Here is a 13,824-nt window from a genome sequence, read left to right as displayed (position 1 = left end):
TTGTGACTTTGAATGTACCTTCATAGGAATGAGTTGTGTAGTCAAATTAATGCTCATTTAGGCTTCAGGAGGTCAACCTGAACTAAATACATGTTGAAATGTGTGCATAAGTCCTTTGGTTTAGGCGTGACACTCATTTTCAGTTTTTATTGCTTTAAATGCACTTTCAGTCCGAGTTTAGCCAGTTTTGTGACTTTGAATGTACCTTCATAGGAATGAGTTGTGTAGTCAAATTAATGCTCATTTAGGCTTCAGGAGGTCAACCTGAACTAAATACATGTTGAAATGTGTGCATAAGTCCTTTGGTTTAGGCGTGACACTCATTTTCAGTTTTTATTGCTTTAAATGCACTTTCAGTCCGAGTTGAGCCCGTTTTTTTACTTTGAATGTATCTTCATAGGAATAAGTTGTGTAGTCAAATTAATGGTGATTTAGGCTTCAGGAGGTCAACCTGAACTAAATACATGTTGAAATGTGTGCATAAGTCCTTTGGTTTAGGCGTGACACTCATTTTGAGTTTTTATTGCTTTAAATGCACTTTCAGGCCTAGTTGAGCACGTTTTGTGACTTTGAATGTACCTTCATAGGAATGAGTTGTGTAGTCAAATTAATGCTCATTTAGGCTTCAGGAGGTCCACCTGAACTAAATACATGTTGAAATGTGTGCATAAGTCCTTTGGTTTAGGCGTGACACTCATTTTCAGTTTTTATTGCTTTAAATGCACTTTCAGTCCGAGTTGAGCCCGTTTTTTTACTTTGAATGTTCCTTCATATGAATGATTTGTGTAGTCAAATTAATGCTCATTTAGGCTTCAGGAGGTCAACCTGAACTAAATACATGTTGAAATGTGTGCATAAGTCCTTTGGTTTAGGCGTGACACTCATTTTCAGTTTTTATTGCTTTAAATGCACTTTCAGGCCTAGTTGAGCACGTTTTGTGACTTTGAATGTATCTTCATAGGAATAAGTTGTGTAGTCAAATTAATGGTGATTTAGGCTTCAGGAGGTCAACCTGAACTAAATACATGTTGAAATGTGTGCTTAAGTCCTTTGGTTTAGGCGTGACACTCATTTTGAGTTTTTATTGCTTTAAATGCACTTTCAGGCCTAGTTGAGCACGTTTTGTGACTTTGAATGTACCTTCATAGGAATGAGTTGTGTAGTAAAATTAATGCTCATTTAGGCTTCAGGAGGTCAACCTGAACTGAATACATGTTGAAATGTGTGCATAAGTCCTTTGGTTTAGGCGTGACACTCATTTTCAGTTTTTATTGCTTTAAATGCACTTTCAGTCCGAGTTGAGCCCGTTTTGTGACTTTGAATGTACCTTCATAGGAATGAGTTGTGTAGTCAAATTAATGCTCATTTAGGCTTCAGGAGGTCAACCTGAACTAAATACATGTTGAAATGTGTGCATAAGTCCTTTGGTTTAGGCGTGACACTCATTTTCAGTTTTTATTGCTTTAAATGCACTTTCAGTCCGAGTTGAGCCCGTTTTTTTACTTTGAATGTATCTTCATAGGAATAAGTTGTGTAGTCAAATTAATGGTGATTTAGGCTTCAGGAGGTCAACCTGAACTAAATACATGTTGAAATGTGTGCATAAGTCCTTTGGTTTAGGCGTGACACTCATTTTGAGTTTTTATTGCTTTAAATGCACTTTCAGGCCTAGTTGAGCACGTTTTGTGACTTTGAATGTACCTTCATAGGAATGAGTTGTGTAGTCAAATTAATGCTCATTTAGGCTTCAGGAGGTCCACCTGAACTAAATACATGTTGAAATGTGTGCATAAGTCCTTTGGTTTAGGCGTGACACTCATTTTCAGTTTTTATTGCTTTAAATGCACTTTCAGTCCGAGTTGAGCCCGTTTTTTTACTTTGAATGTATCTTCATAGGAATAAGTTGTGTAGTCAAATTAATGGTGATTTAGGCTTCAGGAGGTCAACCTGAACTAAATACATGTTGAAATGTGTGCTTAAGTCCTTTGGTTTAGGCGTGACACTCATTTTGAGTTTTTATTGCTTTAAATGCACTTTCAGGCCTAGTTGAGCACGTTTTGTGACTTTGAATGTACCTTCATAGGAATGAGTTGTGTAGTAAAATTAATGCTCATTTAGGCTTCAGGAGGTCAACCTGAACTGAATACATGTTGAAATGTGTGCATAAGTCCTTTGGTTTAGGCGTGACACTCATTTTCAGTTTTTATTGCTTTAAATGCACTTTCAGTCCGAGTTGAGCCCGTTTTGTGACTTTGAATGTACCTTCATAGGAATGAGTTGTGTAGTCAAATTAATGCTCATTTAGGCTTCAGGAGGTCAACCTGAACTAAATACATGTTGAAATGTGTGCATAAGTCCTTTGGTTTAGGCGTGACACTCATTTTCAGTTTTTATTGCTTTAAATGCACTTTCAGGCCTAGTTGAGCACGTTTTGTGACTTTGAATGTACCTTCATAGGAATGAGTTGTGTAGTCAAATTAATGCTCATTTAGGCTTCAGGAGGTCAACCTGAACTAAATACATGTTGAAATGTGTGCATAAGTCCTTTGGTTTAGGCGTGACACTCATTTTCAGTTTTTATTGCTTTAAATGCACTTTCAGGCCTAGTTGAGCACGTTTTGTGACTTTGAATGTACCTTCATAGGAATGAGTTGTGTAGTAAAATTAATGCTCATTTAGGCTTCAGGAGGTCAACCTGAACTGAATACATGTTGAAATGTGTGCATAAGTCCTTTGGTTTAGGCGTGACACTCATTTTCAGTTTTTATTGCTTTAAATGCACTTTCAGTCCGAGTTGAGCCCGTTTTGTGACTTTGAATGTACCTTCATAGGAATGAGTTGTGTAGTCAAATTAATGCTCATTTAGGCTTCAGGAGGTCAACCTGAACTAAATACATGTTGAAATGTGTGCATAAGTCCTTTGGTTTAGGCGTGACACTCATTTTCAGTTTTTATTGCTTTAAATGCACTTTCAGTCCGAGTTTAGCCAGTTTTGTGACTTTGAATGTACCTTCATAGGAATGAGTTGTGTAGTCAAATTAATGCTCATTTAGGCTTCAGGAGGTCAACCTGAACTAAATACATGTTGAAATGTGTGCATAAGTCCTTTGGTTTAGGCGTGACACTCATTTTCAGTTTTTATTGCTTTAAATGCACTTTCAGTCCGAGTTGAGCCCGTTTTTTTACTTTGAATGTATCTTCATAGGAATAAGTTGTGTAGTCAAATTAATGGTGATTTAGGCTTCAGGAGGTCAACCTGAACTAAATACATGTTGAAATGTGTGCATAAGTCCTTTGGTTTAGGCGTGACACTCATTTTGAGTTTTTATTGCTTTAAATGCACTTTCAGGCCTAGTTGAGCACGTTTTGTGACTTTGAATGTACCTTCATAGGAATGAGTTGTGTAGTCAAATTAATGCTCATTTAGGCTTCAGGAGGTCCACCTGAACTAAATACATGTTGAAATGTGTGCATAAGTCCTTTGGTTTAGGCGTGACACTCATTTTCAGTTTTTATTGCTTTAAATGCACTTTCAGTCCGAGTTGAGCCCGTTTTTTTACTTTGAATGTTCCTTCATATGAATGATTTGTGTAGTCAAATTAATGCTCATTTAGGCTTCAGGAGGTCAACCTGAACTAAATACATGTTGAAATGTGTGCATAAGTCCTTTGGTTTAGGCGTGACACTCATTTTCAGTTTTTATTGCTTTAAATGCACTTTCAGGCCTAGTTGAGCACGTTTTGTGACTTTGAATGTATCTTCATAGGAATAAGTTGTGTAGTCAAATTAATGGTGATTTAGGCTTCAGGAGGTCAACCTGAACTAAATACATGTTGAAATGTGTGCTTAAGTCCTTTGGTTTAGGCGTGACACTCATTTTGAGTTTTTATTGCTTTAAATGCACTTTCAGGCCTAGTTGAGCACGTTTTGTGACTTTGAATGTACCTTCATAGGAATGAGTTGTGTAGTAAAATTAATGCTCATTTAGGCTTCAGGAGGTCAACCTGAACTGAATACATGTTGAAATGTGTGCATAAGTCCTTTGGTTTAGGCGTGACACTCATTTTCAGTTTTTATTGCTTTAAATGCACTTTCAGTCCGAGTTGAGCCCGTTTTGTGACTTTGAATGTACCTTCATAGGAATGAGTTGTGTAGTCAAATTAATGCTCATTTAGGCTTCAGGAGGTCAACCTGAACTAAATACATGTTGAAATGTGTGCATAAGTCCTTTGGTTTAGGCGTGACACTCATTTTCAGTTTTTATTGCTTTAAATGCACTTTCAGTCCGAGTTGAGCCCGTTTTTTTACTTTGAATGTATCTTCATAGGAATAAGTTGTGTAGTCAAATTAATGGTGATTTAGGCTTCAGGAGGTCAACCTGAACTAAATACATGTTGAAATGTGTGCATAAGTCCTTTGGTTTAGGCGTGACACTCATTTTGAGTTTTTATTGCTTTAAATGCACTTTCAGGCCTAGTTGAGCACGTTTTGTGACTTTGAATGTACCTTCATAGGAATGAGTTGTGTAGTAAAATTAATGCTCATTTAGGCTTCAGGAGGTCAACCTGAACTGAATACATGTTGAAATGTGTGCATAAGTCCTTTGGTTTAGGCGTGACACTCATTTTCAGTTTTTATTGCTTTAAATGCACTTTCAGTCCGAGTTGAGCCCGTTTTGTGACTTTGAATGTACCTTCATAGGAATGAGTTGTGTAGTCAAATTAATGCTCATTTAGGCTTCAGGAGGTCAACCTGAACTAAATACATGTTGAAATGTGTGCATAAGTCCTTTGGTTTAGGCGTGACACTCATTTTCAGTTTTTATTGCTTTAAATGCACTTTCAGTCCGAGTTGAGCCCGTTTTTTTACTTTGAATGTATCTTCATAGGAATAAGTTGTGTAGTCAAATTAATGGTGATTTAGGCTTCAGGAGGTCAACCTGAACTAAATACATGTTGAAATGTGTGCATAAGTCCTTTGGTTTAGGCGTGACACTCATTTTGAGTTTTTATTGCTTTAAATGCACTTTCAGGCCTAGTTGAGCACGTTTTGTGACTTTGAATGTACCTTCATAGGAATGAGTTGTGTAGTCAAATTAATGCTCATTTAGGCTTCAGGAGGTCCACCTGAACTAAATACATGTTGAAATGTGTGCATAAGTCATTTGGTTTAGGCGTGACACTCATTTTCAGTTTTTATTGCTTTAAATGCACTTTCAGTCCGAGTTGAGCCCGTTTTTTTACTTTGAATGTTCCTTCATATGAATGATTTGTGTAGTCAAATTAATGCTCATTTAGGCTTCAGGAGGTCAACCTGAACTAAATACATGTTGAAATGTGTGCATAAGTCCTTTGGTTTAGGCGTGACACTCATTTTCAGTTTTTATTGCTTTAAATGCACTTTCAGGCCTAGTTGAGCACGTTTTGTGACTTTGAATGTACCTTCATAGGAATGAGTTGTGTAGTCAAATTAATGCTCATTTAGGCTTCAGGAGGTCAACCTGAACTAAATACATGTTGAAATGTGTGCATAAGTCCTTTGGTTTAGGCGTGACACTCATTTTCAGTTTTTATTGCTTTAAATGCACTTTCAGTCCGAGTTGAGCCCGTTTTGTGACTTTGAATGTACCTTCATAGGAATGAGTTGTGTAGTCAAATTAATGCTCATTTAGGCTTCAGAATGTCAACCTGAACTAAATACATGTTGAAATGTGTGCATAAGTCCTTTGGTTTAGGCGTGACACTCATTTTCAGTTTTTATTGCTTTAAATGCACTTTCAGTCCGAGTTGAGCCCGTTTTGTGACTTTGAATGTACCTTCATAGGAATGAGTTGTGTAGTCAAATTAATGCTCATTTAGGCTTCAGGAGGTCAACCTGAACTAAATACATGTTGAAATGTGTGCATCAGTCCTTTGGTTTTGGTGTGACACTCAATTTGAGTGTTTATTGCTTTAAATGCATTTTCAGGCCGAGCCGAGCACGCTTTCTGAGTTTGAATATATCTTCATAGGAATGAGTTGTGTGGTCAAATTTAACGCTCATTTAGGCTTCAGGAGGTCAACCTGAACTAAATAAATGTTGAAATGTGTGCATAAGTCATTTGGTCTAGGCGTGACACTCATTATGAACCATTGATGAAAATAAGTTTTATTTTTAAAAAAGCCAAAAAATGTGAAAGGGACGAAATTACAAATGTCCTGTGTGTTTCACATAGAGTCCCGCTCCCTCTCTTTCTCTGTGACACACACGCTTCCGAGCGCGCCAGCACGCAGCAAGCACACACACAAACGCACGCACACACACTCACACAAAAGTACGCACAGACGAGCACGTATCGTAAACAACACACCAACGATGATTTAGATCAAAGAAACACTCACACATGTATGGGCACACGATCACGCGCGCGCAAACACACACACAAACTCATGAGAGGCACACACATCCGCACACGCTACGCATGTAAACAACATTTGGACACTGATTGAAGATCAAAGACTAACCCACGTGGAAGACTGAAAGATGCACAGCCAATCACCTAGGCTTTGCATCTTTTCACCTCCCCCTGCTCTCACACCACGTGGGCTAGATCCACTCGGGCTGTCATTGGTGGACGTCGTCGGTGTCAGAACAAATCAAGTGCAAGCAAAAGTTAAAACCTCCGAGTAATTCGTCATTTTTATCCGAATACAGTACTTTTTTTGGGGGGGGGGTGCGCACAACACACACACGCACACACACACGCACGCACCCACACAAACACACACAAACACACGAAAACACCTACACACTCTCACACACGCACGCACACATACACTAGCACGCATCGGAAACAACACTTTAGACGTTGAAATGTGTGCAGACGTCCTTTGGTTTAGGCATGACACTCAATTTTAGTTTTTATTGATTCAAATGCTTTTTCAGACAGAGCAGGGCACTTACTGACTTTGAATGTATCTTCATGGGAATGAGTTGTGTGATCAAATTAATGCTCATTTAGGCTTCAGGAGATCAACCTAAACTAAATACATGTTGAAATGTGTGCATAAGTCCTTTGGTTTAGGCGTGACACTCATTTTCAGTTTTTATTGCTTTAAATGCACTTTCAGTCCGAGTTGAGCACGTTTTGTGACTTTGAATGTACCTTCATAGGAATGAGTTGTGTAGTCAAATTAATGCTCATTTAGGCTTCAGGAGGTCAACCTGAACTAAATACATGTTGAAATGTGTGCATAAGTCCTTTGGTTTAGGCGTGACACTCATTTTCAGTTTTTATTGCTTTAAATGCACTTTCAGTCCGAGTTGAGCCGGTTTTTTTACTTTGAATGTATCTTCATAGGAATAAGTTGTGTAGTCAAATTAATGGTGATTTAGGCTTCAGGAGGTCAACCTGAACTAAATACATGTTGAAATGTGTGCATAAGGCCTTTGGATTAGGCGTGACACTCATTTTGAGTTTTTATTGCTTTAAATGCGTTTTCAGGCCGAGTAGAGCACGTTTTTTTACTTTGAATGTATCTTCATAGGAACAAGTTGTGTAGTCAAATTAATGCTCATTTAGGCTTCAGGACGTCAACCTGAACTGAATACATGTTGAAATGTGTGCATAAGTCCTTTGGTTTAGGCGTGACACTCATTTTCAGTTTTTATTGCTTTAAATGCACTTTCAGGCCGAGTTGAGCCGGTTTTTTTACTTTGAATGTATCTTCATAGGAATAAGTTGTGTAGTCAAATTAATGGTGATTTAGGCTTCAGGAGGTCAACCTGAACTAAATACATGTTGAAATGTGTGCATAAGTCCTTTGGTTTAGGCGTGACACTCATTTTGAGTTTTTATTGCTTTAAATGCACTTTCAGGCCTAGTTGAGCACGTTTTGTGAGTTTGAATGTACCTTCATAGGAATGAGTTGTGTAGTCAAATTAATGCTCATTTAGGCTTCAGGAGGTCAACCTGAACTAAATACATGTTGAAATGTGTGCATAAGTCCTTTGGTTTAGGCGTGACACTCATTTTCAGTTTTTATTGCTTTAAATGTACTTTCAGTCCGAGTTGAGCCCGTTTTTTTACTTTGAATGTTCCTTCATAGGAATGAGTTGTGTAGTCAGATTAATGCTCATTTAGGCTTCAGGAGGTCAACCTGAACTAAATACATGTTGAAATGTGTGCATAAGTCCTTTGGTTTAGGCGTGACACTCATTTTCAGTTTTTATTGCTTTAAATGCACTTTCAGGCCTAGTTGAGCACGTTTTGTGACTTTGAATGTATCTTCATAGGAATAAGTTGTGTAGTCAAATTAATGGTGATTTAGGCTTCAGGAGGTCAACCTGAACTAAATACATGTTGAAATGTGTGCTTAAGTCCTTTGGTTTAGGCGTGACACTCATTTTGAGTTTTTATTGCTTTAAATGCACTTTCAGGCCTAGTTGAGCACGTTTTGTGACTTTGAATGTACCTTCATAGGAATGAGTTGTGTAGTAAAATTAATGCTCATTTAGGCTTCAGGAGGTCAACCTGAACTGAATACATGTTGAAATGTGTGCATAAGTCCTTTGGTTTAGGCGTGACACTCATTTTCAGTTTTTATTGCTTTAAATGCACTTTCAGTCCGAGTTGAGCCCGTTTTGTGACTTTGAATGTACCTTCATAGGAATGAGTTGTGTAGTCAAATTAATGCTCATTTAGGCTTCAGGAGGTCAACCTGAACTAAATACATGTTGAAATGTGTGCATAAGTCCTTTGGTTTAGGCGTGACACTCATTTTCAGTTTTTATTGCTTTAAATGCACTTTCAGTCCGAGTTGAGCCCGTTTTTTTACTTTGAATGTATCTTCATAGGAATAAGTTGTGTAGTCAAATTAATGGTGATTTAGGCTTCAGGAGGTCAACCTGAACTAAATACATGTTGAAATGTGTGCATAAGTCCTTTGGTTTAGGCGTGACACTCATTTTGAGTTTTTATTGCTTTAAATGCACTTTCAGGCCTAGTTGAGCACGTTTTGTGACTTTGAATGTACCTTCATAGGAATGAGTTGTGTAGTAAAATTAATGCTCATTTAGGCTTCAGGAGGTCAACCTGAACTGAATACATGTTGAAATGTGTGCATAAGTCCTTTGGTTTAGGCGTGACACTCATTTTCAGTTTTTATTGCTTTAAATGCACTTTCAGTCCGAGTTGAGCCCGTTTTGTGACTTTGAATGTACCTTCATAGGAATGAGTTGTGTAGTCAAATTAATGCTCATTTAGGCTTCAGGAGGTCAACCTGAACTAAATACATGTTGAAATGTGTGCATAAGTCCTTTGGTTTAGGCGTGACACTCATTTTCAGTTTTTATTGCTTTAAATGCACTTTCAGTCCGAGTTGAGCCCGTTTTTTTACTTTGAATGTATCTTCATAGGAATAAGTTGTGTAGTCAAATTAATGGTGATTTAGGCTTCAGGAGGTCAACCTGAACTAAATACATGTTGAAATGTGTGCATAAGTCCTTTGGTTTAGGCGTGACACTCATTTTGAGTTTTTATTGCTTTAAATGCACTTTCAGGCCTAGTTGAGCACGTTTTGTGACTTTGAATGTACCTTCATAGGAATGAGTTGTGTAGTCAAATTAATGCTCATTTAGGCTTCAGGAGGTCCACCTGAACTAAATACATGTTGAAATGTGTGCATAAGTCCTTTGGTTTAGGCGTGACACTCATTTTCAGTTTTTATTGCTTTAAATGCACTTTCAGTCCGAGTTGAGCCCGTTTTTTTACTTTGAATGTTCCTTCATATGAATGATTTGTGTAGTCAAATTAATGCTCATTTAGGCTTCAGGAGGTCAACCTGAACTAAATACATGTTGAAATGTGTGCATAAGTCCTTTGGTTTAGGCGTGACACTCATTTTCAGTTTTTATTGCTTTAAATGCACTTTCAGGCCTAGTTGAGCACGTTTTGTGACTTTGAATGTACCTTCATAGGAATGAGTTGTGTAGTCAAATTAATGCTCATTTAGGCTTCAGGAGGTCAACCTGAACTAAATACATGTTGAAATGTGTGCATAAGTCCTTTGGTTTAGGCGTGACACTCATTTTCAGTTTTTATTGCTTTAAATGCACTTTCAGTCCGAGTTGAGCCCGTTTTGTGACTTTGAATGTACCTTCATAGGAATGAGTTGTGTAGTCAAATTAATGCTCATTTAGGCTTCAGAATGTCAACCTGAACTAAATACATGTTGAAATGTGTGCATAAGTCCTTTGGTTTAGGCGTGACACTCATTTTCAGTTTTTATTGCTTTAAATGCACTTTCAGTCCGAGTTGAGCCCGTTTTGTGACTTTGAATGTACCTTCATAGGAATGAGTTGTGTAGTCAAATTAATGCTCATTTAGGCTTCAGGAGGTCAACCTGAACTAAATACATGTTGAAATGTGTGCATCAGTCCTTTGGTTTTGGTGTGACACTCAATTTGAGTGTTTATTGCTTTAAATGCATTTTCAGGCCGAGCCGAGCACGCTTTCTGAGTTTGAATATATCTTCATAGGAATGAGTTGTGTGGTCAAATTTAACGCTCATTTAGGCTTCAGGAGGTCAACCTGAACTAAATAAATGTTGAAATGTGTGCATAAGTCATTTGGTCTAGGCGTGACACTCATTATGAACCATTGATGAAAATAAGTTTTATTTTTAAAAAAGCCAAAAAATGTGAAAGGGACGAAATTACAAATGTCCTGTGTGTTTCACATAGAGTCCCGCTCCCTCTCTTTCTCTGTGACACACACGCTTCCGAGCGCGCCAGCACGCAGCAAGCACACACACAAACGCACGCACACACACTCACACAAAAGTACGCACAGACGAGCACGTATCGTAAACAACACACCAACGATGATTTAGATCAAAGAAACACTCACACATGTATGGGCACACGATCACGCGCGCGCAAACACACACACAAACTCATGAGAGGCACACACATCCGCACACGCTACGCATGTAAACAACATTTGGACACTGATTGAAGATCAAAGACTAACCCACGTGGAAGACTGAAAGATGCACAGCCAATCACCTAGGCTTTGCATCTTTTCACCTCCCCCTGCTCTCACACCACGTGGGCTAGATCCACTCGGGCTGTCATTGGTGGACGTCGTCGGTGTCAGAACAAATCAAGTGCAAGCAAAAGTTAAAACCTCCGAGTAATTCGTCATTTTTATCCGAATACAGTACTTTTTTTGGGGGGGGGGTGCGCACAACACACACACGCACACACACACGCACGCACCCACACAAACACACACAAACACACGAAAACACCTACACACTCTCACACACGCACGCACACATACACTAGCACGCATCGGAAACAACACTTTAGACGTTGAAATGTGTGCAGACGTCCTTTGGTTTAGGCATGACACTCAATTTTAGTTTTTATTGATTCAAATGCTTTTTCAGACAGAGCAGGGCACTTACTGACTTTGAATGTATCTTCATGGGAATGAGTTGTGTGATCAAATTAATGCTCATTTAGGCTTCAGGAGATCAACCTAAACTAAATACATGTTGAAATGTGTGCATAAGTCCTTTGGTTTAGGCGTGACACTCATTTTCAGTTTTTATTGCTTTAAATGCACTTTCAGTCCGAGTTGAGCACGTTTTGTGACTTTGAATGTACCTTCATAGGAATGAGTTGTGTAGTCAAATTAATGCTCATTTAGGCTTCAGGAGGTCAACCTGAACTAAATACATGTTGAAATGTGTGCATAAGTCCTTTGGTTTAGGCGTGACACTCATTTTCAGTTTTTATTGCTTTAAATGCACTTTCAGTCCGAGTTGAGCCGGTTTTTTTACTTTGAATGTATCTTCATAGGAATAAGTTGTGTAGTCAAATTAATGGTGATTTAGGCTTCAGGAGGTCAACCTGAACTAAATACATGTTGAAATGTGTGCATAAGGCCTTTGGATTAGGCGTGACACTCATTTTGAGTTTTTATTGCTTTAAATGCGTTTTCAGGCCGAGTAGAGCACGTTTTTTTACTTTGAATGTATCTTCATAGGAACAAGTTGTGTAGTCAAATTAATGCTCATTTAGGCTTCAGGACGTCAACCTGAACTGAATACATGTTGAAATGTGTGCATAAGTCCTTTGGTTTAGGCGTGACACTCATTTTCAGTTTTTATTGCTTTAAATGCACTTTCAGGCCGAGTTGAGCCGGTTTTTTTACTTTGAATGTATCTTCATAGGAATAAGTTGTGTAGTCAAATTAATGGTGATTTAGGCTTCAGGAGGTCAACCTGAACTAAATACTGTACATGTTGAAATGTGTGCATAAGTCCTTTGGTTTAGGCGTGACACTCATTTTGAGTTTTTATTGCTTTAAATGCACTTTCAGGCCTAGTTGAGCACGTTTTGTGAGTTTGAATGTACCTTCATAGGAATGAGTTGTGTAGTCAAATTAATGCTCATTTAGGCTTCAGGAGGTCAACCTGAACTAAATACATGTTGAAATGTGTGCATAAGTCCTTTGGTTTAGGCGTGACACTCATTTTCAGTTTTTATTGCTTTAAATGTACTTTCAGTCCGAGTTGAGCCCGTTTTTTTACTTTGAATGTTCCTTCATAGGAATGAGTTGTGTAGTCAGATTAATGCTCATTTAGGCTTCAGGAGGTCAACCTGAACTAAATACATGTTGAAATGTGTGCATAAGGCCTTTGGATTAGGCGTGACACTCATTTTGAGTTTTTATTGCTTTAAATGCGTTTTCAGGCCGAGTAGAGCACGTTTTTTTACTTTGAATGTATCTTCATAGGAACAAGTTGTGTAGTCAAATTAATGCTCATTTAGGCTTCAGGACGTCAACCTGAACTGAATACATGTTGAAATGTGTGCATAAGTCCTTTGGTTTAGGCGTGACACTCATTTTCAGTTTTTATTGCTTTAAATGCACTTTCAGGCCTAGTTGAGCACGTTTTGTGACTTTGAATGTACCTTCATAGGAATGAGTTGTGTAGTCAAATTAATGCTCATTTAGGCTTCAGGAGGTACACCTGAACTGAATACATGTTGAAATGTGTGCATAAGTCCTTTGGTTTAGGCGTGACACTCATTTTCAGTTTTTATTGCTTTAAATGCACTTTCAGTCCGAGTTGAGCCCGTTTTGTGACTTTGAATGTACCTTCATAGGAATGAGTTGTGTAGTCAAATTAATGCTCATTTAGGCTTCAGGAGGTCAACCTGAACTAAATACATGTTGAAATGTGTGCATAAGTCCTTTGGTTTAGGCGTGACACTCATTTTCAGTTTTTATTGCTTTAAATGCACTTTCAGGCCTAGTTGAGCACGTTTTGTGACTTTGAATGTACCTTCATAGGAATGAGTTGTGTAGTCAAATTAATGCTCATTTAGGCTTCAGGAGGTCAACCTGAACTAAATACATGTTGAAATGTGTGCATAAGTCCTTTGGTTTAGGCGTGACACTCATTTTCAGTTTTTATTGCTTTAAATGCACTTTCAGGCCTAGTTGAGCACGTTTTGTGACTTTGAATGTACCTTCATAGGAATGAGTTGTGTAGTAAAATTAATGCTCATTTAGGCTTCAGGAGGTCAACCTGAACTGAATACATGTTGAAATGTGTGCATAAGTCCTTTGGTTTAGGCGTGACACTCATTTTCAGTTTTTATTGCTTTAAATGCACTTTCAGTCCGAGTTGAGCCCGTTTTGTGACTTTGAATGTACCTTCATAGGAATGAGTTGTGTAGTCAAATTAATGCTCATTTAGGCTTCAGGAGGTCAACCTGAACTAAATACATGTTGAAATGTGTGCATAAGTCCTTTGGTTTAGGCGT

Source organism: Hippocampus zosterae, chromosome 21 (genome assembly GCF_025434085.1).
Source record: "Hippocampus zosterae strain Florida chromosome 21, ASM2543408v3, whole genome shotgun sequence".
NCBI lineage: Eukaryota > Metazoa > Chordata > Actinopteri > Syngnathiformes > Syngnathidae > Hippocampus > Hippocampus zosterae.
The sequence above is the reverse complement of the archived record's forward strand: the minus strand, read 5'-3'. Positions refer to the sequence as shown.